Source organism: Felis catus, chromosome B2, assembly GCF_018350175.1.
Source record: "Felis catus isolate Fca126 chromosome B2, F.catus_Fca126_mat1.0, whole genome shotgun sequence".
Taxonomy (NCBI): Eukaryota; Metazoa; Chordata; class Mammalia; order Carnivora; family Felidae; genus Felis; species Felis catus.
Genome location: NC_058372.1, coordinates 46,125,931 through 46,151,889, shown reverse-complemented (window position 1 = coordinate 46,151,889; position 25,959 = coordinate 46,125,931). Strand labels below are relative to the sequence as shown.

Sequence of the window (25,959 nt, the reverse complement as noted above, 5' to 3'; positions counted from 1 at the left end):
ATAAATATTTACTCAAAGATGAAAATGTGATCTAATGAGCACTTTAATATATTCTGCCTTATGTTATTTAGTTCCATAGAAGCCGGTGAGAAGCTCTGATCTTGTTACAAGGATAGCCAACTGAGTAAAAATTGAGGAGTAGTGGGAAAATTGAGGGGTGAAATCAGTGCTACTCAACATGTACAACATGCAATGAAACCAATTTTTCCCTCCTTGGTGTTTTGTTAGCATTCTTAATATTCAATTAGTAGACATTTGAAATACAAAACTCCCCTCTACCTTTACCAAGTTCATTGAAGCAATCATTCTCTTTTGACCAGACTAGAAAATGACTACACCACACTAGAAAAACAGCCTTCTAACTAGTCTACCTAAGGCCTTTACCTCATAAAAAAAAAAAAAAAAAGCCACAAGGACAAAACACCACAGTGGTGTGGAATGTCAGTAGCAGAGAAGGCTGTGTATGTGGAGGGATCCATGGCATCCTAGAACTCTTTGTACTTCCCAGTACGTTTTGCTGTGAACCTAAAACGTGCCAAAAATTAAGTTTATTAATTTGAAAAAAAAAGGCTGCAATGATCCTTTCAAAATAAAGCCAGGTCATTTTTTTCTCCTCTGCTCAGAATCTTCCAATACTTCCCATCCCTGTCAAAATAAAATTTAACATCCTTCCCATAACCCATAAGCTCTGTAAGATCTGGCCCAGGCTACTTCTCTGCCATTATTCCAGCCACCCTCTACCTGTTCTTTCACTTTTGACAAATTGGCTTCCTTGTTATTCACGAAATTGACCAGTCATGTCCCTACCTTTTGAATTGTTGCCTATTCTTCCCAAACAGAATTCTCTCCTGCCAGATATCTGCACACGCAGTCCTCTGCAACGTGTCAGAGGGGAATACACTCTTGTCAGAGGCCCTTGCTCACCATCAAATCTAATAGAGTAAGTCATTTTCATCCATCTCGGTCTATATCCTCTAACACTGTTGATGTATTTCTGTGCCACAAAATAAACCTTCCATTCTGACCATAAAATATTGAATGGAACATTTTTGTACATAATTTATTATCACATTCAAGTAATAGTGAGATATCAAAGACATATTAGCAGTAAGTTTCCAATTCTTGGAAGACTGAATAATGTAAAGGATGTAAAGTTATTTACCTTTGGGGTACTTCAGGATGAAATGGAATCATTGTTATTTTTAGTTGAATATATGTTGTCAAATGCATTCAATTGGGACTTCAAGTGATTATTTGTATCACAAATAGAAATCATACTGACCTTTAAATATTGCCTTATACATAATATGAAAAAGCCTCTTCAGGTCTAAAATATCTAAATATCTAAAATATCAGTTTTCAACTTGTAGCTTTCATCTCTTTTCAGAGATGCAATTTATGTGGCACAGGGTTTAGCCAAGGAAGCATGAATTGAGAACCACTGGATTGGAATCTTGGTTTTTTGACACCCTGCTTCCCATTCTGTCTGCAATTAATAAAGAAGCTCATGGTGGCGCCTGGGTGGCTCAGTCAGGTAAGCATCCAACTTTGGATCAGGTCATGATCTCACAGTTTGTGGGTCCGACCCCATGTCAGGCTCTGTGCAGACAGCTAAGAGCCTGGAGCCTGCTTCAGATTCTGTGTCTCCCTCTCTCTCTCTGCACCCCACCCCACTTGCACTGTGTCTCTCCCTCAAAAGTAAAGAAACATTAAAAAAAGAAGTTCCTGAATTGGGGGTTCACAAGCCAGCATTGGTACGAGGACTTGTATGTTAGGGAAATCATCGCCAGACACAGGTAAACTAAGTGCTGGGGAAGCAAGAACACCTCCTTTGAATTTACTTGCTAAGACTTTTGATGAGTACATGTGTCAGACTGGTCTTCATTCATTCCATGGTTGTGATCTGAGTTCACCCCATTAGCCCCACCCTTATACTCCTACTATTGTCAAAGCTTACAATCTCAATTACTACTGATTTAATAACCTGTGATCCTCCAAGTAAATTTGTGGCATGTTTTATTTCATTTTATTCCTTGTACCATGAAATGAGCTCTCAAGGGCTAAGGCTAAGTTGCTTTTACCATATCTTCTTGGACTGAGAACTACATAGGTACCAAGTGAGGGTTCAATAAGCAGTTCATATTAGCTTCTCAAGTCTGGTAGCTATTGAGGAAATCAGCACTATGTCCAGAACCCTGAAAGTAACATAGTCCAGGGGAAGAAGGCTGGGCTGGGGACAGTGATGCGTATGGGTCTGAAATCCATTTCCATTGGTTTCTTGATTTGGGCAAGGACCTTAGCCTCTCTGTGCCTTGATTCTTTAACCTGTAAACAGCTGCTCTTCAGAACTGTTGAAATAATTAACTGAGGTTAGACATGGGATGCATCTAGCACAGGGGTTGGAATATGGTCACCAGCAGTACCAGCTTATAAATATCAGATATTTGTGGGGATTCTGTTTTTATTTCACTATGTCAATTCACCTCGAAATAAAGATTCTAGTTGTTTATTTCAAAGTCATCCACTAGTCTTGAGTCACATAAACTATCCACACTAAGTAAGTATATAAGCATTGCGAAATAGACGAAGACCACTCGGGGAGAATAAGCAGAGGCTGTTTATTTAGAGCTTGCTGTAGCAAGGCAGGCAGCCAACATCACTTGGTTTTACAAGCTGAGACTCAAAGACAGGCAGTCCGAGGAGCGTAAAAGCTATACAGTGAACAAAAGAGAAAGCTTCAGATATTCCGTGAGTGGAGGCTGTTGACATGCAGAAGCTGGAGACAGGCTAACTAGAAGTGAGACACCCTGTATGATTCTTTAGGGGAGTACACTTGGCTTTCCTGGTTAGTTGGAAGTAAGAGAAAAGATTAGGGAAGCTGTCAGTTATCCATCATGTCCTGACCATTTGGGGTCAATTGCTCCAGAGGTTGTAGGTTGGCTTCCCCTGCTGAGTGCTGCAGGCTTGGGTCAACGTTCTATTTTAGTATATGGGCTGGGTATTGTCTGGTTGTACATTCAGTCTCTCAGCACAAGGAGTGGGGATGGATGTAGAAAATAAGGTCAATCTTTAGTTGAAGTGGGATAGCCAATTAGATGGTGCTAAAGCTATTGCTACAAAATCTATGTACTAATGCCTAAAATTCTTTTCAAGTCCAGCTCTGTGTTAAATTCACGCTAATTAACTTTGAGGCAGTTATTTGGTTTGAACCCTAAACTTTATGCTTAATTTACACAGCTTGTTGTTCAAATTGAAAGGCTGTGTTGGCACCCACTTACATCACAGACATTTACATGTTGTACCCGTGCTCACCAACTATGCCCTTCATTTTTATCTACTAATTAATAATCATAAATTTACATGGTGTAAACATTGAGTAAAAATGTCTACTTAAGCTTTCATATGCTACTTTCAATGTTTAACATTTTAAGTCCTAAGCTATTCTTTTAGAAAAATAAAAGCATGGGGTCCCATTGTGTAATGGTTAGCACTCTGGACTTTGAAAAACAAAAGCATGGATAATTTCTCTAACACACAAGTCTCAGGATACAGAAGCCACAATATAATAGCAATAAAACTCTCTACTTATATCAACCATCACAATTGAGGGGGCTAGCGGTGCTGACATCCTTCCAAATTAGTTCAGAAAGTCTCCAGGCACTAATGTTAAATTGAATCAATTTCCTCTGCCTGCCTCTGATATTCACCATTTTCTCCCTCCCCTTCTTGCTGCTGGCTTTAGGGGAATACCATCCTTCTGTAGATTATCAAATCTTCACAAAGTAGGTTTGTCTTTTACTTTCATTTCTTAGAGAGATTTTGGTGGTAACAGCACTTCAGGCTTTCACTGCAGAACCCTCTCCTCAGGACCCAGGCACAAATCCCCAAGGACTTGGACTAGGTAGGCAATCAGAGTAGCATACTTTGTAGCTATTATTTAAAAAAAAAAAAAATCAAGTAAAGCCTTCAGTTGCAGCTTCTCGGGGGGTTTGGCAGAATGTCTTGTGACCCTCCCAGAACAAGAGAGGATGGTGGGCCAATCCTGACGTCATCTGACAGTCACCTCCCTACACCCCTGGGAGGCTGTCATGAGACCATTTCTCATTGCCCTGCAAGTCTGATGAGGGATGGGGCTTCCTGCTCTGTCCCCGCAGCAAAGAGCTGCAGACTGAGACCTCTCAAGGGGCAGTTTAAAACCAGCCCGTCAGCAACACATATACCCCACAACTTACACTGCAGTCATGTGGCTCCTTTTGTTTCACTGTTGTCCTTGCTGGTGTGTGGAGCCAAGGGAGTTCCTGCTTTGGGCTGTTTTGCCTTTCACTGTCTATGTAAGTAAAACACTGTTGCAACTTTAAAATGATTGATTGCGTCTTGACTTGCGTGTGCTTGCAAATTGAAGCACCCAGGCCCGTGTGCAGATGCTTAGTAACAGACCCGCAACAGCAGTAGCTACACGGAGATTAACAGCTTGCCATAGACCGACCACACGTCTCCTTGTCATGGTCCCACTTTGGAGTCTAAGAATCTTCATTTTCTTGGGTCACCTGGGTGGTTCAGTTAGCTGAGTGTCCCATTCTTGATTTTGGCTCATGTCATGATCCTGGGTTGTAAGATGGAACCCTGCCTCACGAGCCATGTCAAGCTCTGAGCTGAGCATGGAGCCTGCTTAAGATATATATAAATATATAATATATATTAAGATAATATACAACATGTTAATATATAATAGTTAATAATTATATTTATAATTTATAATTATTTTATATTTATATTATTTATTTTATATTTATTTATATTTTATATTTATATACTTATCTTTATATTAATTTTATATTTAAATTATATCTCATAATTTATAATTAATATGTAATATATTATATATTATTACAAATTAACCTTGCCTTTTCCTGCAAGCTGCAAATTGTCCACTCAAGCCAGTGTTTTAGTAAGGCTGGTTAGTGTGATCTTTGTTCAATTCTGAGGAACTTCACATCACCATCTCTTCCTAGAATCCTGTCATACTATTTACTGTAATAAATGCCTTAATGCCATAACACTCATATTGAATCTGCTTTCCTGACTTAGTCTTGACTGATTGAAAAAAACAGATTTTTTTTTTCAAAAGCTTGCACTGAATTTGAAAACCTCAAAGAATTTGGAATTTGTTAGTGTATGGGAAATCTTTTGTCCATAAGAGATAGTCATTAGAGGTTAGGATTAGGTAAACTCCAAGCAAATGATTGTTATTTTCCTTCCCTCCAAAATTGAATAAACCCAATCCAAATCTCTGAACTGTCAGGTAGCAACTGTGGTTATAAGTCCTTGTCAATGTTTCCAATTCAGATATTATCCCTAATGTCTGTTGGCAATCTTCATCTTTACTTTTTTTTTTTTTTAATAGTTCTAAAATATAGAGAATGGGCCAGGATTACTACTCAAAAATAACTTGGTGATGAAATACAGAAAATTTATGGAAGCGATTAGACTATATGGAAAAAGGTACTTTTATTAAAGAAAAATTTCTATATATTATGTTCTTTATATTGTATTTTTTTTATTTTTTTTAACGTTTATTTATTTTTGAGACAGAGAGAGACAGAGCATGAACGGGGAAGGGGCAGAGAGAGAGGGAGACAGAATCGGAAGCAGGCTCCAGGCTCTGAGCTGTCAGCACAGAGCCCGACGCGGGGCTCGAACTCACAGACTGTGAGATCATGACCTGAGCCGAAGTCGGCCACTTAACCGACTGAGCCACCCAGGCGCCCCTATATTGTATTTCTTAATGTAAGAATAATTCTTTTCTGAGCAGAGGATACATACACCAGGTAAACTTTCTTTTTTGTTTTTATAATGCAATAACGTGACATTACCTTTTCTTAAAACTATGTATTTGTATTAATACAATCGCCGTTTGAAAACTGCATATAATTTGTTCACATAATCTCTCATTATTTCAGAGGCGCCTGGGTGGCGCAGTCGGTTAAGCGTCCGACTTCAGCCAGGTCACGATCTCGCCGTCCGTGAGTTCGAGCCCCGCGTCGGCTCTGGGCTGATGGCTCAGAGCCTGGAGCCTGCTTCCGATTCTGTGTCTCCCTCTCTCTCTGCCCCTCCCCGGTTCATGCTGTCTCTCTCTGTCCCAAAAATAAATAAATGTTGAAAAAAAAATCTCTCATTATTTCATAAATGAAAACATTCAATATCAGTAGTTTGACTTGTACTATGTTGTAAAGCTTGGAAGTGCTACAACATAATTCTGTTAAAATGTGTACCTTTTTAATTCTAAGAAATATCTTTTAAGTAAATTTGCAGACACAAGATCAAAAGAGAAAGGAAACCAAGATAGATCGAGAGAGAAAAATTTTCCCTCCCTTCAAGATTATTTACAATGGAAAGTTACGAAATTAATAACTTTTGAAAGTTTCACTTGGCTCACTACATTTCAGCTCTATTGGCCTGAGACCCTTCCCTCCTAGCCTTTAAAATTTGCAAGCAGAAAGAATGTAACAGTGGGAATTGTAGCTGAACCATTGGACTTGCTTCTGATAGGGCTGATTTTGTCAAACACTTAAGACATTTCACACAGGATTCTCATTTGAATATGAGATTAAAAAGAGTATTTAAAGAACATTCTTGACACTTATTTAACACAAATCTTGCAAGGCATCACATTTTGAGGATTTAGAATAATCTGATCATACGTGGTTTTTATTATTGTTCGCTAGCATGCCTAATTTTACATAAATTGCTAAATCCGTGGTGTCTAGCCAGGGACAGCCATTAGAATCACTGGTAGAATTTCTTCAAATATACAGGCAAAGGAACTGAGGTCAATAGAAGCAGACTCTCTGGAGGACAGAACCTTCATGTATACTTTAATCAAAAACCAAATCAGACCAAAACAAAACCAACTGCAACAAAAAAGATCCTTCCCCAGTTACTTCTGTACTTATGAGATGCATTATTAATCGCTTAAAAAGTTTGGAAACACAGGGGCACCTGGGTGGCTCGGTGGGTTAAGCATCTGACTTCGGCTCAGGGCATGATCTCACACCCCATTTCGGGCTCTGTACTGACGGCTTAGAGCCTGGAGCCTGTTTCAGATTCTGTGTCTCCCTCTCTCTGACCCTCTGTCTCAAAAATAAATAAACATTAAAAAAATAAAAAAAAAATACTTGAGACACAAAAATTAAATATTTTCACGTAAGTAAACAAATACTCAGCAATAGTGCCATATCCAATTTCCCCACCAGTTTTCTTTCAGTGACTAGGTAGCAAGCAGTTCTCAGTACTCAGCCTAACCCCGCCTGACTCTGTGCACTACCGTGCTGGTCCAGGAATGGTGAGAGAAATCTCCCCAACAATTACCTTCAGATGAAACCGCTACCCACGACATCAGATGTGCCAGCAGATGAAATTGTTCTGAATGTGAATTATTACCAATATGCTCTGCAACGACAGTTAGTTTCATTAACTTATTTAGGCACAAAAATAACAAGGTGAAGGAGGAGGGAAGTAGAAGTGTAGCGTTTTTGTATGTAATTAAAATTATTAGCTGAAAGTACTCTGATAAGATGTTTTCTGCGTGTTGTAAGAAGTAATTACGCTACTTTAAAAATCTTTTAATTAGTCAGGTGTGGACATGAAATAACGCAGTGGAGAGGAACATGAAAGTGAGATTTATTATACTCACAGTTCTGAGAAGAGGAAAGAAAGTGTGCTGTACAGGGGCCATGTGGGAGAATCTCCAATGGAGCAGGCTCAACCCAGCAGGAGCAGGGCCCAGCAAGAGAATGAGGGTAAGTGTCTTTACTGGGGGTCAGGGGATTTCATTGTTGCCTTTTGTCACTAGGTCACAGTCAGGGGAGGGCAAGAAGGGAAAGGGACGTTGGTATGCCTGGCACCCAGGCAGGATACTCAGAGCCTGTTCATGGGGATGTTGAGGCATCAAGGAAAATGTGAAGTTTTCAAAATTTGCAATACAGCTGTGCTCGTAATACCCACCTCCCCCATACAAAAAATGCTGAAAATACGCAACAGAGAAAGGCATCAAAGAATATTACCACAAAAAGTCAGTGAAACACAAAAGAAGATAGCAAGAAAGGAAAAGAGGAACAAAAGAACTACAAAACAGAGAAAACTATGAACAAATGGGATTAGCAAATCCTTCCCTATCCATAACAACTTTCACAGAGAGTGCAGTGGAGAGTGAAGGGTCAAGAGGTACAAGCTTCCAGTTGATTAAAAAATAAAAAAAAAAACTTTAAATTTAAGTTGAATAAAGTCCCCACTCAAAAGGCACAAGAGTGTCTGAATGGGCAATAAAACAAGAACCAGCTATAAGAAACTCACTTTAGATGTAAGGTCACACATAAGCTGTGGCAAGTTCAGGGATGGAGAAAGAGATTTCATTCAAATGATAAACAATAGAGAGCAGGTGTAGCTATACTTGTATCAGACAAAATACACGGAGTCAGAAAATGTTATAGGGGACAAAAAGGGACATTACATAATGACAAAAGTGTCAATCCACCAGAAAGATATAATAATTACAAATGTATAGGTACCAAATAGCAGAGCAAGTATGTAAACCAAGTATTAATGGAACCAAAGGGGAAAATAGTAACATAGTAATGGTATGGGTTACAATCTCCAACAGCGTTTATTTTAAAAGTTTATGTCACGTTTGTGTTACTTTGATTATTGTGACCAGCTCAGTATTTAAACAAATAATGAAAATTAAAATATCTGCTCAATTAGTTCTATGTCACTCCAATAAAGATCTCTTCATTGAACCTAATTTTATCTTCTTAGGATTTAATATTTTTTAATGTTTTTGTTTTACCATGAAAAGGGGCTGTTTTCCTTAGAATATTTTGTATTTGTATCCTTAAGGATGCAACATCTTTCTCGTATTTGTTTCCCAAAACTCAATTCTAAAATTGAGAAAAAAAAATGAGGCAACTGGTAGACTTTTCTCTTTATTAATGTAAATAAAGTATAATGGAGGGGTAGGTATAGATCCACATCTAGAGAAAATAAATCTTTCTTTAGGTATCTCTTCTATTTTCTTAGCATCTTATAAAAATGGAAAATACTAATGGGAATTATTAATATGCTGCTTCCAAATACAGGATAACTCATGAAATGTACTCTCACCCCCTTTAGGAAATCTTTAAATCCAATTATTTGAAGGAATATGACAGAGAAGGTCACAGAAAAATCATAACGTAAGCAAAGTATCTGTTATTGAAAGTTTCAAGTAGTTTCTGTTTTCTTGAGTGGAAAATGCTGACTTCAAGGCAGAAGTTTCTTTTGTTCTTAAAGGAATTAATTTAACGAGTTACTGGATTCTCTTCACAATCTGTGCGGGAATGTGAATTGAGTATAGCTGTGACAGAATTCTTCTGTCGAGCTAGAAGAATTTGGGGCTTTATTATTATATAATGAAGCATAGTTGACACACAATGTTACATTAGTCTCAGATGTACACCTTCGCTCTTCAACAACTCTATACTTTCTGCCATGTTCACAAATGTGGCTACCATCTGTCACCATACAATGCTATTTCAGTATCATCAACTATATACCCTGTGCTGTACCTTTCTTCCCTGTGACTTAAGCATTCCATAACTGGAAGTCTGTATCTCCCACTTTACCCATCTCCCCACTCCTTGCCCTCTGGCAACTGCCAGTTTTGACTCTGTTTATAGGGCTATGTCTGCTTTTCAGTCGTTTGTTTTGCTTCTTAAATTCCACATATGAAGGAAATCATATGGTGTTTGTCTTTGACTTCACTTAGCATAATGCCCTCTAGGACCATCCATGTTGTCACAAATGGCAAGATCTCATTCTTTTTTATGGTTTTTTATTCACACACATACGTACCGCATCTTTGTCCATTCATTGATGGATAATTAAGTTGCTTCCGTATCTTGGCTATTGTATATAATGCTGCAGTAAACATAGGTGTGCATATATCTCTTCAGATTCCTATTTTTTAGTAAATTCCACCTGGAAGTGAAATTACCGGATCATATGGTATTTCTATTTTTAATATTTTTGGAGGAACCACCATAATAGTTTTGTACAGTGACTACACATCCTTGCCAACACTTGTTATTTCTTGTCATTTTGATTCTAGCCATTCTGACAGGTGTGAGGTGATTTCGTTGTCGTATTGATATGCATTTTCCTGATTGGTGATTTTGAGCATCTTTTTTGGACAAATGTCTATTCAAGTTTTCTCATTTTAAAATCAGATTGGTTTTGTGTGTGTGTGTGTGTTTTCAGTTATATATGCTCTTTATATATTTTGGATAGTAATCCCATATCTTCTCTCATTCAGTAGGTTGCCTTTTCATTTTACTGATGGTTTCCTTTGCTATGCAAAAGCTTTTTATTTTGGTATACTCCCAATAGTTTTTGTTTCCCTTGCCTGGAGAGAAATATCTAGAAAAATGTTTCTATATCTAATGTCAAAGTAATTGTTGTCTATATTTTCTTTTAGGATATTTATGATTTTAGGTCTCCTCTTTAGGTCTTTAATCCATTTGGGGTTTATTTTTGTGTGTGGTGTAAGAAAGTGGTCTAGTTTTCCCAATACCATTTGTTGAAAAGACTTCTCGTTGTATATTTGTACCTCTTGTTGTAGATTGACGATATAGGTGTGAGTTTATTTCTGGGTGCTCTATCCTGTTCTATTGATCTATGTGTGTATTTTTGTGCCACTAACCATACTATTTTGATTATTATAAATTTCTAGTGTATCTTTGAATCTGGGATTGTATCTCCGGCTTTGTTTGTTTTTTTTTTTTTTTTCAAGATTGCTTTGCTCATTAAAAGTCTTCTGTGGTTCCATATAGATTTTAGGATTATTTGTTCTAGTTCTGTGAAAAATTCTATTGGAATTTTGACAGGGATTACACTGATTCTATAGATTACATTGGGTAGTACGGACATCTTAACACTAATGCTTCTTGTCCATGAGCATGGGATATCTTCTCATTTGTGTTGTCTTCAGTTTCTTTTATTGGTGCTTATTCCTAGGCATGTTATTCTTTTTTGGTACAATTATAAATGAAATTATTTTCTTAATTTTTTACTTTGTTGTTAGTGAAGAATGCAACAGATTTCTGTACATTAATTTTATATCCTGCAACTTTATTGAATTCATTTATCAAATTTAGTTTGTATAGGGTCATGTAATCTGAAAATAGTGACAGTTTTACTTTTTCCTCACCATTTAAAAACATGATTTTAGGGAGAGAGTGTGCTAACCAGGGGGAGGGACAGAGAGAGAAAGAATCTGCCCTAATGCAGGGCTCAATCCCATGACCCTGTGATCATAACCTGAGCAGAAATCAGGAGTTGGATGCTCAACCAACTGAGCCACTTCTCACCAATTGAGATGACATTTCTTTTTCTTGCCTGATTTCTATGGCTAGGACTTTCAGTATTGTATTGAATAAAAAATGGGGTGAGTGGACATCTTTATCTTGTTCCTGACTTAAAGTACAAGTTCTGTTTTTCCTCATTGAGTATGAGATTATCTATTGAGTTGTCATATATGGGCGTTATTATGTTCCCACCAACCCTACTTTGTTGAGCATTTTTAGCATGAATGGATATTGAATTTTGTCAAATGCCTTTTTTACATCTATTGAGATGATCATATGATTTGTATTCTTCATTTTGTTAATGTAGCATATCATGTGGATTGATTTCTGAATATTGAACCGTCTTTGCATCCATGGATTAAATCTCAATCACTGTGAATGAACATTTTACTGTATTGTTGAATTTGGTTTAATGTTTTGATATCTATGTTAATGAGGGATATTGGCCTGTAGTTTTTTTGTAGTGTCTTTGTGTGGTGTTTCTGTCCTCCTAGAATGTATTTGGAATCATTTCTTCCTCTTCTAGGAGGCTTGAGGAGAATATGTATTAACTTTTCTTTGTTGGGATTTTTTCTTTTTAACTATCAATTCAAATTTTTTTTACTAGTAATTGGTCTGTTCATATTTTCTATTTCTCACTTATTCAGTCTTAAAAATCATGTTTGTAGGAATTTATTAATTTCTCCTAGGTTGTCCAGTTTGTTGGCATAATTTTTGTACTTATTTTTTTATAATACTTTGTATATCTATCATGTTGGGTATAACTTCTCTTTCACTTCTGATTTATCTTTACCAAGAAAATGCTCTTGGTTTCATTGATATTTTCTATTCTTTTGTAGGTTTACATTTATTTCCACTCTAATCTCTATTTTTTTTCTTTCTTCTACTTTGGGTTTTCTTTGTTTTTACCCCCTCAGTTTCCTTTAAGCATTCACTTAGATTGAGATTTTTCTTTTTCTTTTTTTTTTTAGATAGGCCTATATTGCTGTTAACTTCCCTTTTAGAATTGCTTTTGTTGAATCCTAAAGATTTTGAGCCATTGTGTTTCCATTTGTATCCAGGTATATTTTCATTTACTCTTTGATTTCTTTATTGACCCATTGGTTGTTCAGTAGCATGTTGTTTAGGCTCCATGGGTTCATGTTTTTTCAGTTTATTTCTTGTAATTGATCTCTATTTTCTTACCATTGTGGTCCAAAAAGATGCTTAAGACTTCAAACTTTTCAAATTTATTGAGGATTTTTAGTGGGGTAATATAGAATGTTCCATGTGTCCTGGGGGTGGGGGTGGGGGGGTGAAGAGTGTATTCTGTGGTTTTGGAATGGAATGTTCTGTATATATTTGTTAAGTCCCTGTGGTCGAATGTGTTGTTCACTGTTTATTTTTTCATTGATGCAAGTAGGGTGTTAAATTCCTCTACTATTTTTGTAATACTGTAAGTTTCTCCCTTAATGTCTGTTAATATTTGCTTCATAGCTTTGGATGCTCCTATATTGCATGTATAGATCTTTACAATTGTTTTATCTTCTTGTTTCTTTGTTCCATTTATAATTACACAGTGCTTTTCTCTGTTTTAAAGTCTATTTTGTTTGATACTTTAGTATTGCTAACCTAGCTTTTATTTCCATGGAATATCTTTTCACTTTTGTTCTGTATGTATCTTTAGGTAGGAAGGGAGTCTCTTATAGGTAACTTATATGGATCTTGTTTTATCCGTTAATTCACCCAATGTCTTTTGATTAGAGCATATACATTTACATTTAAAGTAGTTATCAATTTGTATGTACTTATTGCCATTTTGCTAATTTTTTCTTGTTTTGTAGTACTTCTTTGTTCCTTTCTTCTCTTGCTCTCTTCCCCTAAGACTTGGTGACCTTCTTTAGTGTTATGTTTGGATTCCTTTCCCTTTATTTTTTTGTATATCTATTATAGGATTTTGGTGTGTGGTTTCCACGAGGTTTATGTATATTATCCTACATATGGCAAAGTATGTTAAGTTGATGGTCACTTTTGGCAAACATGTTCTAAAAGCTCTAAATTTTTACTCCCTTCCCATTTATGTAGAGGATGTCATATTTTAGGTCTTTTTATCTTGTCTTTTAACCTTTATAGAAACTTTATAAATGGTTGATCTACTGCCTTTACTGTATATTTGCTTTTACCCATTTTCTTTTTTTTTCTTTTAGTTATGATCTTTTCTTTTCTACTTAAAAAGGTATTTAAACATTTCTTTTAAGGCCAATTTACCTAACAAGGCTATCGATCAGAATTGAGAAGAAAGAGAGTATTCGTGGTTGTAGGCATTTTCCTTTAGCACTTTGAATATATCATGCCATTCTCTCCTAGCCTGTAAAACTTCTGCTGTTAAATCAGCTGATAGCCTTATGGAGTTCTAAATGGACATTAGAGAATGGTCTTTGAGCACACTTTAAGCAATGAAATGATAATTATTTGTATTTTTAAAACCCTGAAATGTGAGGGTATTAATTCACTTATAAATAATGCATAGCTTATGGATCAAAGATGTCACAATAGAAATTAAAAAAATATTTAGAGGCACTGGGTGGCTCAGCTGGTTAGGCATCCAACTTTGGCTCAGGCTATGATGTCACATTTCATGAGTTTGAGCCCCACATCAGGTTCTGCAATGATAGTGCAGAACCTGCTTCAGATCCTCTGTCTCCCTGTCTCTCTCTGCCCCTCCCTAGCTTGTGTGCTTGCTCTCTCAAAAATAAACATAAAAAATGTTTGAATTGACATACAATAAAAATATGCATCCAAAAGCTTTGAAATATAACCAAGGAGGTACTTACAGAATAATGCGTGACTTAAATGTGCATGTAAGAAAAGAATAAAAGGGAATTTGATGTTCTAAGTCTACTTTCTAAGAATTAGGAAATACCAATGAAGAATAGAAGAAATTAAATATGCACTGGAATATATAATATTAACTATTAGTCTGACAAGACTGGTCAAAGCCAGAAGAAAGGGAAAAAGACAAGTAAGTAATATAAAAGGAAAAGATACCAGATCCTTTTTAACACAGTAGACATAAATCTTGCAAAACAACTTACCAAGGAGAAGTAGCACATTTGTACATCGAAGTTTCCATAAAGGAGTAACTCCATATCCAAATACCCTCACCAATGTATTATTTTAAATACTTAAGGCTAATTGTATACAAATATTTCCAGAAGACAAAAATAATACTTCCCAATATATATTATAAAACTAATCTACATAACCTTACAAAAATCTTCTCAAGGATATTTTAAGGGAAGTTATAGAGGGTATTCTCTTTTATAGACATACATACAAAAATTCTAAACAAAGTTATTGATCAAATGACATATAAAAGAATTATATGCAAATTTATAACAGGATACAAAATTTGGACTTGTTCAAAAAGGTAAGGTAGTTTAACATCTGAAAATAAACCAATGTGTTCCACTTACATTTACAGAGTAAAGGAGAAAAATACAATGATCTTTATAGATGCAAAAAATGTTTTTGATAAAAATCAAAAGATTCATAATCAAAATTCAATTAGCAGTGAATAGAGCTTTCTTAATTTTTTTAAACGTCTATTGTATTTATTTTGAGAGAGAGAGAGCATGGGGGAGGGGTACAGAGAGAGAATCCTAAGCAGGCTCCACACTGTCAGCACAAAGCCTGATGTGGGGCTTGAAATCACGAACTGTGAGATCATAACCAGAGCTGAAATTAAGAGTGGGATGCTTAACCAACTGAGCCACCCAGGTGCCCCAGAACTTTCTTAGTATAATATAGGAATAGTGAAAGCACTCTCCTAAAAAGGATGTCTGCTCTCATGATTGCCTTTTACTTACTATTCAAAGTTAAGAAGAAAGTTATAAGGCTTAAGAAAAAAATAAAATTTATATAATAGTAGGCATTATCACATATATAAGAATATCCAAAAGAATAAAATTTGTTTCTAATACTTTGATTCATTTATTATATAAAAAGTAAAGTTAGTAAATCACTGGATGTAGGATCAGTATGAAAATCTGTTATATTTTTATAAATTATCTAGCAATCATCACCACAAAAGCATTTTTTTTTGAGAGAGAGTGTGTGATCAGGGGAGGGGCAGAGAGAGATGGAATCTTAAGCAGGGTCCATGCTCAGTAAGGAGCCTGACACAGGGCACAATCCCATGAGCTGTGTGATCATTACTGGAACCGAATTCAAGAGTTGGATGCTTAACTGACTTGAGTCACCCAGGTGCCCCAGAAAGCCATTTTTCTTAATGATAGTATTTACAGTTGTTCCAAGAACATCTAGAAAAAAAGTAAATGTAAAATCTCTGCTTTGAAAATTGTAACATCACGATGTATTCAAAGCAATCACAATCCTCAGTATATGCTTCATTATCAAAGTTGACAAGTGTGGCCAAGACAAACTGGAAAAAAAATTTTAAAGATTTATATTACTAATCATCTTCATCTAGGAGTTCAGAATCTGGAGCAAAAGCTCTTGGACTGCAAAAAATCGTTTTTTGGGGGGTTGGTGGTAAAAATCTCACTCATAGGTCTTCCTTCTGAGAATTGGGCTCTGCTGGTGAGTTCACAGGGAGGCACAGACTCTGAGTGAATGGCCTTTATGCACGCCAGGTGATGATGAGGGGACCAGAGATAAGTTATCCCTGCACCAATTACAAATTTCTGAACAAAATAAATCCTGCCATTGTTTTAAGCCACTAAGTTTTGAAATGACTCGTTACCAAATACCTATACAAGTTTATTTAATTCTCACAATAACCGTCTGAATCAGGTGCTTAGCAGTACCTCAGTATTCTTACTTCATATAATGGGAAACAGAAACAACAAGGTTAAGTAGCATCCAAAGTTACACAGTTAATGATTGGCAAATATAAATGCCCAACAAGTCATATAGTCCTAATTACTACAGACTTTTAAAAAAACTTTTTTTAATGTTTTTATTTATTTTGGAGACAGAGAGAGGCAGAGCATGAGCAGGGGAGGGGCAGAGAGAGAGGGAGACACAGAATCTGAAACAGGCTCCAGGCTCTGAGCTGTCAGCACAGAGCCCGACGCGGGGCTCGAACTCACGGACCGCGAGATCATGACCTGAGCCGAAGCTGGACGCTTAACCGACTGAGCCACCCAGGCGCCCCAGCAGACTTTTTTTTCAAAAAGAACATGTGTGAACTACTTCTCCCAGATATGCTGACTCATTGTAATCTTCTCCCCTTTCACCTACATTTCCACCTGCAGGATCTGGGAAGGCCCCACCACAGGACTTCATTCTGCACTGCATTGATATTGTTGATGCAGGGAGGGAGGCTAGCTGTTACAGAGTGCCAGCACACAGGCTTTGGTCCACACTCAGTGTGTTCAGTCTTTCCCTTGCTTGATCTACTCTGTGATCACTGATACTTTCTTTTTTTTTTTTTTTTTCAACTTTTTAAATTCTATTTAGTTCACATACATACTACACCCAGTGCTCATCGTAACAAGTGCCCTCCTAGATAGTCCCGTGTCTCCCAGATAACTAACTGCCCTAGGTCACTGACTTTACTATGATGAATGCATTTCTGGCAACTCTCCAGGTAATGCCTACTTTGTGCTTGCTGAAGTTCTTGAGAATAGATTTTGCTATGTACTGCTAGATATTCCCCAACATTTATATGGCCTCTTTCTAGCCATCTATCAGACTTGTATACCTATTAACCAGTCAATTTTCTCTGTTCTCTATTAACTAAGTCCAATTAATATGTATAAACATACATACACATTTTAAAGTAAGCTTTTCATACAAGAATGACATTTCCCAGAATAAAAATGAGGACACAATACCTGTCAAAAATGGACTAGATTTGGAGGATATGGAATAGAATGTAGAAAATGATAAAACATTTAAACACTATGGGATTATAATAGAAAAATCAGAACACAGGGTTATTGTAATGATGTCCTTATATAATACTAAGAATATTAAAATATTATATAGAGTTCTCTACACATCTCTAAGAACTGAATTCATTTATGTTAAAATGTTAAGCAGTATCCTAACAAATTTCCTTCACAAGAATTTTTTTTTTCAAAGTGAACATTTTTTACCTGTTTAGACAGTAGAAAATTGGACTGGATCTTAAGCCATCTAGTTCAATGCCTATGACACTTTATTTTTATTTGAATTTTCCTGGTGTATTAAATGCCAAAAATGACCACAAGCCTTCAGTCAACCCTGCTCCCATTCCCTTTATAATGTGACTTTACAGATTTTCACATCAAGAGACAGAGGATAGCATCTTCTCCCTTGAGTCTGGATTATCCAACTTGATTGGACCCAAAGAATACAGTGGATGTGACAAGAAGCTAGTTCCCAGTCTATGATTCAAAATTTGCATGCTTCTGCTCACTGTAAAAAAAATTATATTTCAGATTGGAATTTGAAATTTTAAAAATGTTTCCTTCTGCCTTTCCATAGTTTAAACCTTTGAGAATTGTCATTTGCCATTTGTTTTTCTGACTGCATATCGATTCTAGAAAGTCAAATGGAGAATTATTATTTTACAGTGGAATTTTAGTTGATCATTTGGAAGTGATGGAATTTTTTTAATTGAAAATGTGAAAAAGGTAATAGTTCCAAAAAGTGATGAGTAATATCTGCTCGTGTGCAGCCTGGGCTATAAAAAAAACAGTATATAGCACTAAAATGTGGGTCCAGAATGAAATGTCTGTTACCCCAATTTCAAACATTAATAACCTGGCATTAAGTCTGATTTTTCAAGCAAGGTCAGCATGCATAAATCATGTGAGATTTGACAAGATTTTCTCTTTTCCTGGAAACAGAAGGTAAGAGACTCATAATTTTAGACCTAAATTCAAATGTGACAGAATTATAAGAGCTTTTCAAACCAGTATCCTGTCTGCTCATTGGCTCATATGATAATTCTTATCAGTTTTTAGAGACAATAGAGAACTTCGGTCTCGAATGCTTTACAGTGAAGGACATGGAAGGCAGCACATTCCATGTCTTCATTGACCCTGGACTACATTGTTCTTGGTTTTGTCTGTTTGGTATCCTACTCCTTTTCTGGACATACTTCAGCAATGTTCAGGGCTTGATTTATTATCTTATTGCAGTACATCCTAAGGAAAAAAATAATGAAAATAGGAGATCTCATGAGCACTTACTAGTGAGTTCAGTGATAGCTCTTCATCAATCTTGGACTTAATTTAAGTGAATTATGCACCATTCAAAATAGCTCTAAATACCTAAAGCTGAAGCAGTCCTTTCTCAAATCCCCAACTTACTACATCTCCCAGTTTCTCTCTTTTGTCCCCTTGCCTACCTAATGTTCTTTTGCCAAGAATGTACTTTGCAAAGTTTTTAAGTTTCATTATTTGAAAGCACTCATGAGACTTCTCAGATACACACTCACTCATACTCAAGGCAGGAGTTCCCAGTGGTGTTTTTTATGCCCACATGGTCACTTCATCAAGCCAGACTATCTAACTGGTTATGCAAGGTAAAAATTATCAGTAAGCAAACTGCCCCTGGTGGTTACCAGGAAGATGTCAGACTTTGCAGAACACATCATAACTCCTATTGTTCTTAGCTTAGCCAAGAGTTAAAGACAGGCGTCCAGGCTTTCCCAGAGATAGAGCAAAACAGGAAAAAAATCTAGCTTTATTTATATTTTCCTATGTGTAAACAAACTTAACCACTTGCTTTCCTCTTCCTTTTCAAGGTAACTTACTAATCACTAAATAGATGCCTAGTTTATCCAAGTAATTAAAAATCAATTGTCCTCAATCAGTTCGTAGTCCATTGTCCCACTGTCTCTTAGGTTCTCATTTATGAAAGACAATATATACAAAGAAATAGGGGGAAAGGGAATCAGGAAGATTTAAGGTACAAAGAGCTTTATCGGGAGTAAAATGGATATTGTTGTCCTTTTAGTGCTAAGGTTCAGCCTTAGACCTATCTCACAAACACAGACTTCATCTCAGACAGTGCAGCATATTCATAGAAATACTAAAATATCAGTTTGACCCTGAAAAGACCTGGTGATAAAATTTGTCCTCTATTAAGCTCACCATCACTGGAATGAAGGAGAACGCAAATTAGTGCTTATCTTGCTCTTAACTTTCTGTAGCTATTTCGGACATTTCTTTAGAATGACCTGAGTTTTTCTTAAAATCACTCAAGATAGCCACCCTTCAGCAAGGGTAATTGATTTATTTCTCTTCTGAACTGGAGGAAGAATTAATTTACTGGATGTAGCCTTGAGCAAAATCAAATGTTGAGCTAACCTCATTCTCGGGCTACTTTTAGCATAATGGTGGATAAGATGAGTAAATGATATAAAAAATAATACACACACACACACACACATACACACACACACACACACACACACACACACACACACACACACACACACACACTTGGTTAAAGATATCAAAGAGAAAAGTCTCCTTATACGGATTTTGTTAAAAATCCCTTTTCTCTTAAGGAGTTTCAATAAACATATATAGGTGTGTTTTACTTCCCTCCATTCTTCCACATTCAACTGGTCCTGTCATTTTGATGTTTCTAAAGCTCCAGTTTCTTGCATATTCATTGTCTCCTTGGCAGTCCCACTTAACTGTACTTATTTATACACTCATTCTGTTCTGGAACCATCTCCTAATATACCAACTAACTTCTCTGCCAGCAAGGTTTCACCTCTTAATCCACATATTCCATTTTACCAACAGAAATGCAGTTGTAAAACACAGGTGGAAATATTTACATCCATTTCTCAAAAACCTTTTATGGCTACTCAGTGTATAAATAAAGTCAAACCTCTAAAAATATCTAAAATAGAATATCCTTATTCTGTCTTTAATCTGTTCCATTCATAAATCACACTCTACCCCCTAGACAGAACCAACACCTTCTCCCTAAGCCCTCACAATTTCTAGTATTTGCTTTGACATTGTAAACATTTCATCATATAAATGTTTGATAGCAAACTTTGCTTTACGTATCATCCCTGCTCAATGTCACCATCTCTACTGTTGAGTTTAAAAATTTTTTGAGTTCGTTAGTAGGAATTATTTTCTAAGAGCAACTGTCCATCATGAGGAGCAGGCGGTATAGTACTGGCAGGATGTGTTCTTGATTCTGTGCCCCTGTGTACTATCTTTCAGAACAATAAGAAATTGATGTGCTAGAAAAATTTCAAGATGACCAATTTGTTTTATTTTCATTTTGAAATTATGGATTTTAATCCATTTCAGTCATTATTCTTTGTGGTACTCAAATTTTCCATTACAAAAATTGTTTTCATGTTTACTTAGAGACTATGTGTGTGAGTGGGGGAGGGGCAGAGAGGGAGGACAAGAGAGCAGCAGACTCAGTGCTGACAGCACAGAGCCCCAGGTGGGGCTCCAACCCATGAACCCTGAGATCACGCCTGAGCCGAAATCAAGAGTTGGATGCTTAATCAACTGACCCATGCAGGCACCCTTCAAATTTTCCATTTTAACCAGAGATATCCTTTCAAATTGGCTTGTTTCCATTTAGCACAGTACCAGCAGTATTTGATAAATTATTTGCTTTCTGGTGTTAACACTCTATATTTTCTGCCTGGCCAGATCTAAGACCAACCATTTCTTTGAGCCACTCTGCTTGCTTTCTATGAAAAACAGAATTAGGAGACCATATCTAGATGAGAGATAATCGTTGTTAGTGGATTGGGATACCAGACCTTTTCAGCCATCAAGATCAATAAAGAATTTTTTTTTTGCAGATTAAGAGTTTACACTGATATTTTTAAGTTTAAGGATACAGACATTCTGATCAACTATTTAAAATATTTCCTCAGGGAAATGTAAATCAAAATCACACTCAGATACCACCTCACACCAGTCAGAATGGCTAAAATGAACAAATCAGGAGACTATAGATGCTGGAGAGGATGCAGAGAAAGGGGAACCCTCTCGCACTGTTGGTGGGAATGCAAACTGGTACAGCCACTCTGAAAAACAGTGTGGAGGTCCCTCAAAAAATTAAAAAGAGAACTACCCTATGATCCAGCAATTGCCCTACTAGGTATTTATCCAAAAGATACAAAAATGCTGAAACAAACAGCATGAAACAAACATGCATGAAAACAAGCATGCACCCCAATGTTTATAGCAGCGCTATCAACAATAGCCAAATTGTGGAAAGAGCCCAAATGTCCATTGACTGATGAATGGATAAAGAAGATGTGGGGTGTGTGTGTGTGTGTGTTTGAGTTACTCAGGAATCAAAAATAATGAAATCTTGCCATTTGCTAAAGTATGGATTGAACTAGAGCATATAATGCTAAGCAAGTCAGAGAAATATAAGTATCCTATGATTTCACTCATATGTGGAATTTAAGAAACACAACAGATGAAGGGAAGGGGAAGGAAAAATAAGGTATAAACAGAGGGAGGCAAACAATAAGAGACTCTTAAATGCAGAGAACAAACTGAGGGTTGCTGGAGGGAGGTGGGTGGGGGGACGGGATAAATGGGTGATGGGCATTAAGGAGGGCACTTGTTGGGATGAGCCACTGGGTGTTATATGTACATGATGAATCACTAAATTCTACTCCTGATCATTATTGATTTAAATATATTTCTTACAACTTAAAAAATTAAAAATATAAAATAAATATTTCTTGTTTGCATCTATTTGTCTGTTAAACCTTGGTTGCATGTGCCATTAGTGTACTTATTTGCCTCATCCTATAATATATGTATAATAGTTTCATTATGACAGTACCCATGTTATTATTGAAAATATCAGTGTCCTGCTGAATACTGTTTTATAGTCCATTGCAGTTCTTTTTCTCTTTAATGTATAACTAGGGATAAATTAAAGTGTATTGAAATAATTCTCCTTTGTGGTTTAATAAAATATTTTTATAATTATCATGTAATACATAATTATAGTTACATAATTATAATAAAGATAATATTGGGTGAAGGGTCTCAATAGCTTTAGATGGGCCATGTGGAAAAGGCAGATGCTGGTGAAACCTGGTAAGAATTTCAGTTCAGGAAAGGCTGAGCGGTCACCTGAGGCTGAGATATTTTGATGTAACTTTGGTTTGAGTACATCTTTCAAATCACACTTTGCTGGAGGAAGCCTATTGGGCTTTCAGTTACCTTCTAATATCAATATTTCTTCTGCAGTGAAAACCAACACTGTAACCTATGACTAACTCCACGTTCTTTTTTTTTAAATTTGTTTTAACATTTATTCATTTTTGAGAGAAAAAATGCAAGCAGGGGAGGGGCAGAGAGAGAGAGGGAGACACAGAATCCGAAGCAGGTTCCAGGCTCTGAGCTGTCAGCACAGAACCCTACATGGGGCTCGAACTCACGAACCTTGAGATTGTGACTTGAGCCAAAGTCTGACACTCAACTGCCTGAGCCACCCAGGCGCCCCTCCAGGTTATTTTTAAATGAGCTTTATTGGCTACTCTCTGTAACCATTTAGTTTAATTTGGTAAAAGTTGCCTACATCTTGCAAGTCCAAATATACAGCACAGTAACTTTTATCTGATAGGAAGGATATGAATGTGGGTCCAGTAATTATAATGTGATCCTGAAACCCAACGTAAATGGCAAAATTCCTTCTCATTCCAAAGGCCTTGTTTAATAACCTTTACTCTGCCCTTAGGAAGGAGGCAGTTTATAGAAACAAATATAAAATATTTCCAGCTGTTCCCACCACATCTAATTGTAGGCCTTGCCTCGTTCCTTGGGTCCTTGGGGTGATTTTGATAGGAGTACCCAGTCCCTACTAGAAGAAGTCGGTATTAATGAGGTGACAAGCTCTGCTGTGAATCAGTAGTGTTTTTCACCCAAGGTGAATAGCACAGGTTGGGCTTGGGGGTGGGGATACACACATTTTAACACCGTAAAAGACTGAAACCTGAACAATACAAATGATCACAATCCATATACTACTGAACGAGAAATCTAACTCCACAAATGAAACATCTCCTGAGAATCCGAGTAAGTTTCAAGGAATTTTAGAGGACGTTCTAACATTACCAAGGACTATCAGGGAAAGAACAAAGTGCTATTTCCAGTGAAAATAAGTAAAAGACAAAGAGAACTGGCTTCGAGAAATACCTTGGGACAGCCTGAGACCAGAACTTATTCTGGGTCTTTTCATAAATTAACATGACATTAGGGATAGTTTTTTAAACTGAGAAGTTTTAGATTTTTTCACAGAGAAGAGCCTGCATAATTCCAGCACACAGCTGTGTAATTAACTACAGTTTATACATGCAAAATCAGCTCTGAAAAACTAAATTGCTAATTAGACCAGAAATGTTTAGAAGGGAAGAAAGAGAACAGAAATGGAGATGGGGGATGCACACAGAAAGTAGGTAAAAGAAGACTTTAAACTATGAAGGAAGGGGACATAGAGGTGATCACTGCCAATAACATAATTTGTTTTAATCTCCTCAGAATTCCCTCTCGACAACCAAACCCAACGAGGGCTAAGCAGAAAGACCAAAAGAGAGAAAAAAATCAGAGAAAAATAACACATGGATAATCTCAACAAAGCTAGACAATAGTAAACCCACAAACCTCATAAAACGAGCAAATGAGGCCCAGTGACCACCGAGAGCAGACTCAGAGTAATCTCAGCTAACAAATGCACAGGTAGAGATAGATTTAGAGTGGCTCAGTGGGTTAAGCATCTGACTTTGGCTCAGGTCATGATCTCGTTGTTTGTGAGTTCGAGGCCCGCGTCGGGCTCTAGGCTGACAGCTGGGAGCCTAGAGCCTGCTTCGGATTCTGTGTCTCCTTCTCTCTCTCTGCCCCTCCCCCGCTTGTGCTCTGTCTCTATCAAAAATAAATAAATGTATTTTAAAAAATTTTTTAAAAAGATAGATTTAGAAAAATCTCCATGTTGACACCCTAAGCTGCAATTAATTTTGGTAACAATCACCAGCAACGATCTCACTAGTGAAAAATTTGTTTTGTTTCTTTTCTCGCTCTTTGAGAGAGAGTGCTCGTGGGAGAGGCAGAGAGAAAGGAAGAGAGAGAGAGAATCCCACCCAGGCTCTGAACCATCAGCACAGAGCCGGGTGTGGGGTTTGAACTCACAAACCATGAGATCATGAACTTAGCTGAAGCCAAGTCAGATACGCAACCAACTGGGCCACCCAGCTGCCCCACTAGTAAAAACGTTTGATAGGAAAAGCTAAGTAGGCTGCCAACACCCGAATCCAGCTTTCATGTTGGCCTCACAAGGTAACTAATCATTCTGTGCCTGTTGACATGAAGCAATTTAAAGCACATGGTGCCTTCTATGGAGCAATCTTATCAAAATTGAGACCTGAATTTAACTTCTAGAGATAACATCCATTCTTGGGGTACATGAGGGGTAGGAAAACAGGTTGGATGATGCCACAAGGGAGAAAACAGCTACCAGATATGGGACACTACAAGCTCTGCTGTGTAAGACAGTGGCAGGGGACAAAAAGGAGGTTAGATCTAGGTTTAAAAAGACTTCAGATATGGATGTAGGTACAGATTTATAAACTAATGCGCACCTTGGGCTTTAATATATATCTGAATAAATAAACTGAATAGATACATATGAGGTGATAAAGGAAATCTGGCTTGAACTGGGTATTAACGTTACCAAAAGACCATTGTTAATTTGCATTTGTTGTGATTGTGGCATCGTAAATATGGTAGAAAATGCACATGTTTCCAAACAGTACGAACAAATCACAATCTAGGCACAATTCAACTACAAATCTAATTTCCCGGATTAAAAAAATTCTACTGGTAAAAATATTTCCTGGGCATTTGAATAATTACAGTATGTTTTAGAAATGTATGTCAAAGTGACATAGTGTCTACAATCTTATTTTATCAAAGGAAAATACAGAACTGTGTAAAAAAAATACAAGGGAAGGAAAAGTGGCAAAATTTGGGTAAGTTTTAAATATGGAGGATGCTCATTTCACTAGTTCCCTAAATTTGTGCATTTTTGAATATTTTGTGATTAAAAGGATTAAAAATATAAAGACAAATATCAGTTTTTATTCAAGTTCTTTGTGACAGGTCTGGGGATTCAAAGCTGATTATTCAGGCATGGGCTATGCTGACATGGAACTTACTTTTTACTTTATGTGAAAGACCAAAATCAGGTCAATAAAACATTATTAAAAACCATATGTGCCTTGAAGGAAATAAACAAGATGCTGAAATAGAGAATAGTGGGCAGGACTATCTGCACCATGGCAGGCAAGTGGGGCGGGGTCAGCACTCTCAGAGGACATTAGGCTGAGACCTGAAATGCCTATACTTTTTTTTTTTTTTAAATAAGAAAAAGGTTTCTCGGTAGAGAGAATAACATTTATGAAATCTCTGTGTTGGGAAAGGGTTTGGTTGGGCAAATAATTGAAAGGCCACTACTCATTTTAGAGCTTAGTAATAGCCCAGATGAGGTGGAAGGAAAAAGAGTCAGTTTGAGTAGATTTCATGAGTCTAGGGAAAGGAAAAATTTGTAT

The 25,959-nt window shown here is 36.8% G+C and overlaps 2 long non-coding RNA genes across 2 annotated transcripts in view; one reads left to right on the top strand and one right to left on the bottom strand.

The window, feature by feature from the left end:
* Window positions 1–552: 552 nt before the first annotated feature.
* LOC123385388 lies at window positions 553–5,503 on the top strand. Its single transcript, XR_006597821.1, has 3 exons — window positions 553–940; window positions 1,388–1,534; window positions 5,405–5,503. It is a non-coding gene; the product is annotated as an uncharacterized LOC123385388 (long non-coding RNA).
* The window catches only part of LOC123385386, a 227,014-nt gene continuing 203,656 nt past the window's right edge, over window positions 2,602–25,959 (bottom strand). The window contains exons 2-3 of the long non-coding RNA XR_006597818.1: window positions 4,233–4,665; window positions 2,602–3,930 (exon numbers count right to left, since the gene is read on the bottom strand). This is a non-coding gene — a long non-coding RNA (uncharacterized LOC123385386). The remainder of the gene's footprint in view (window positions 3,931–4,232; window positions 4,666–25,959) is intronic.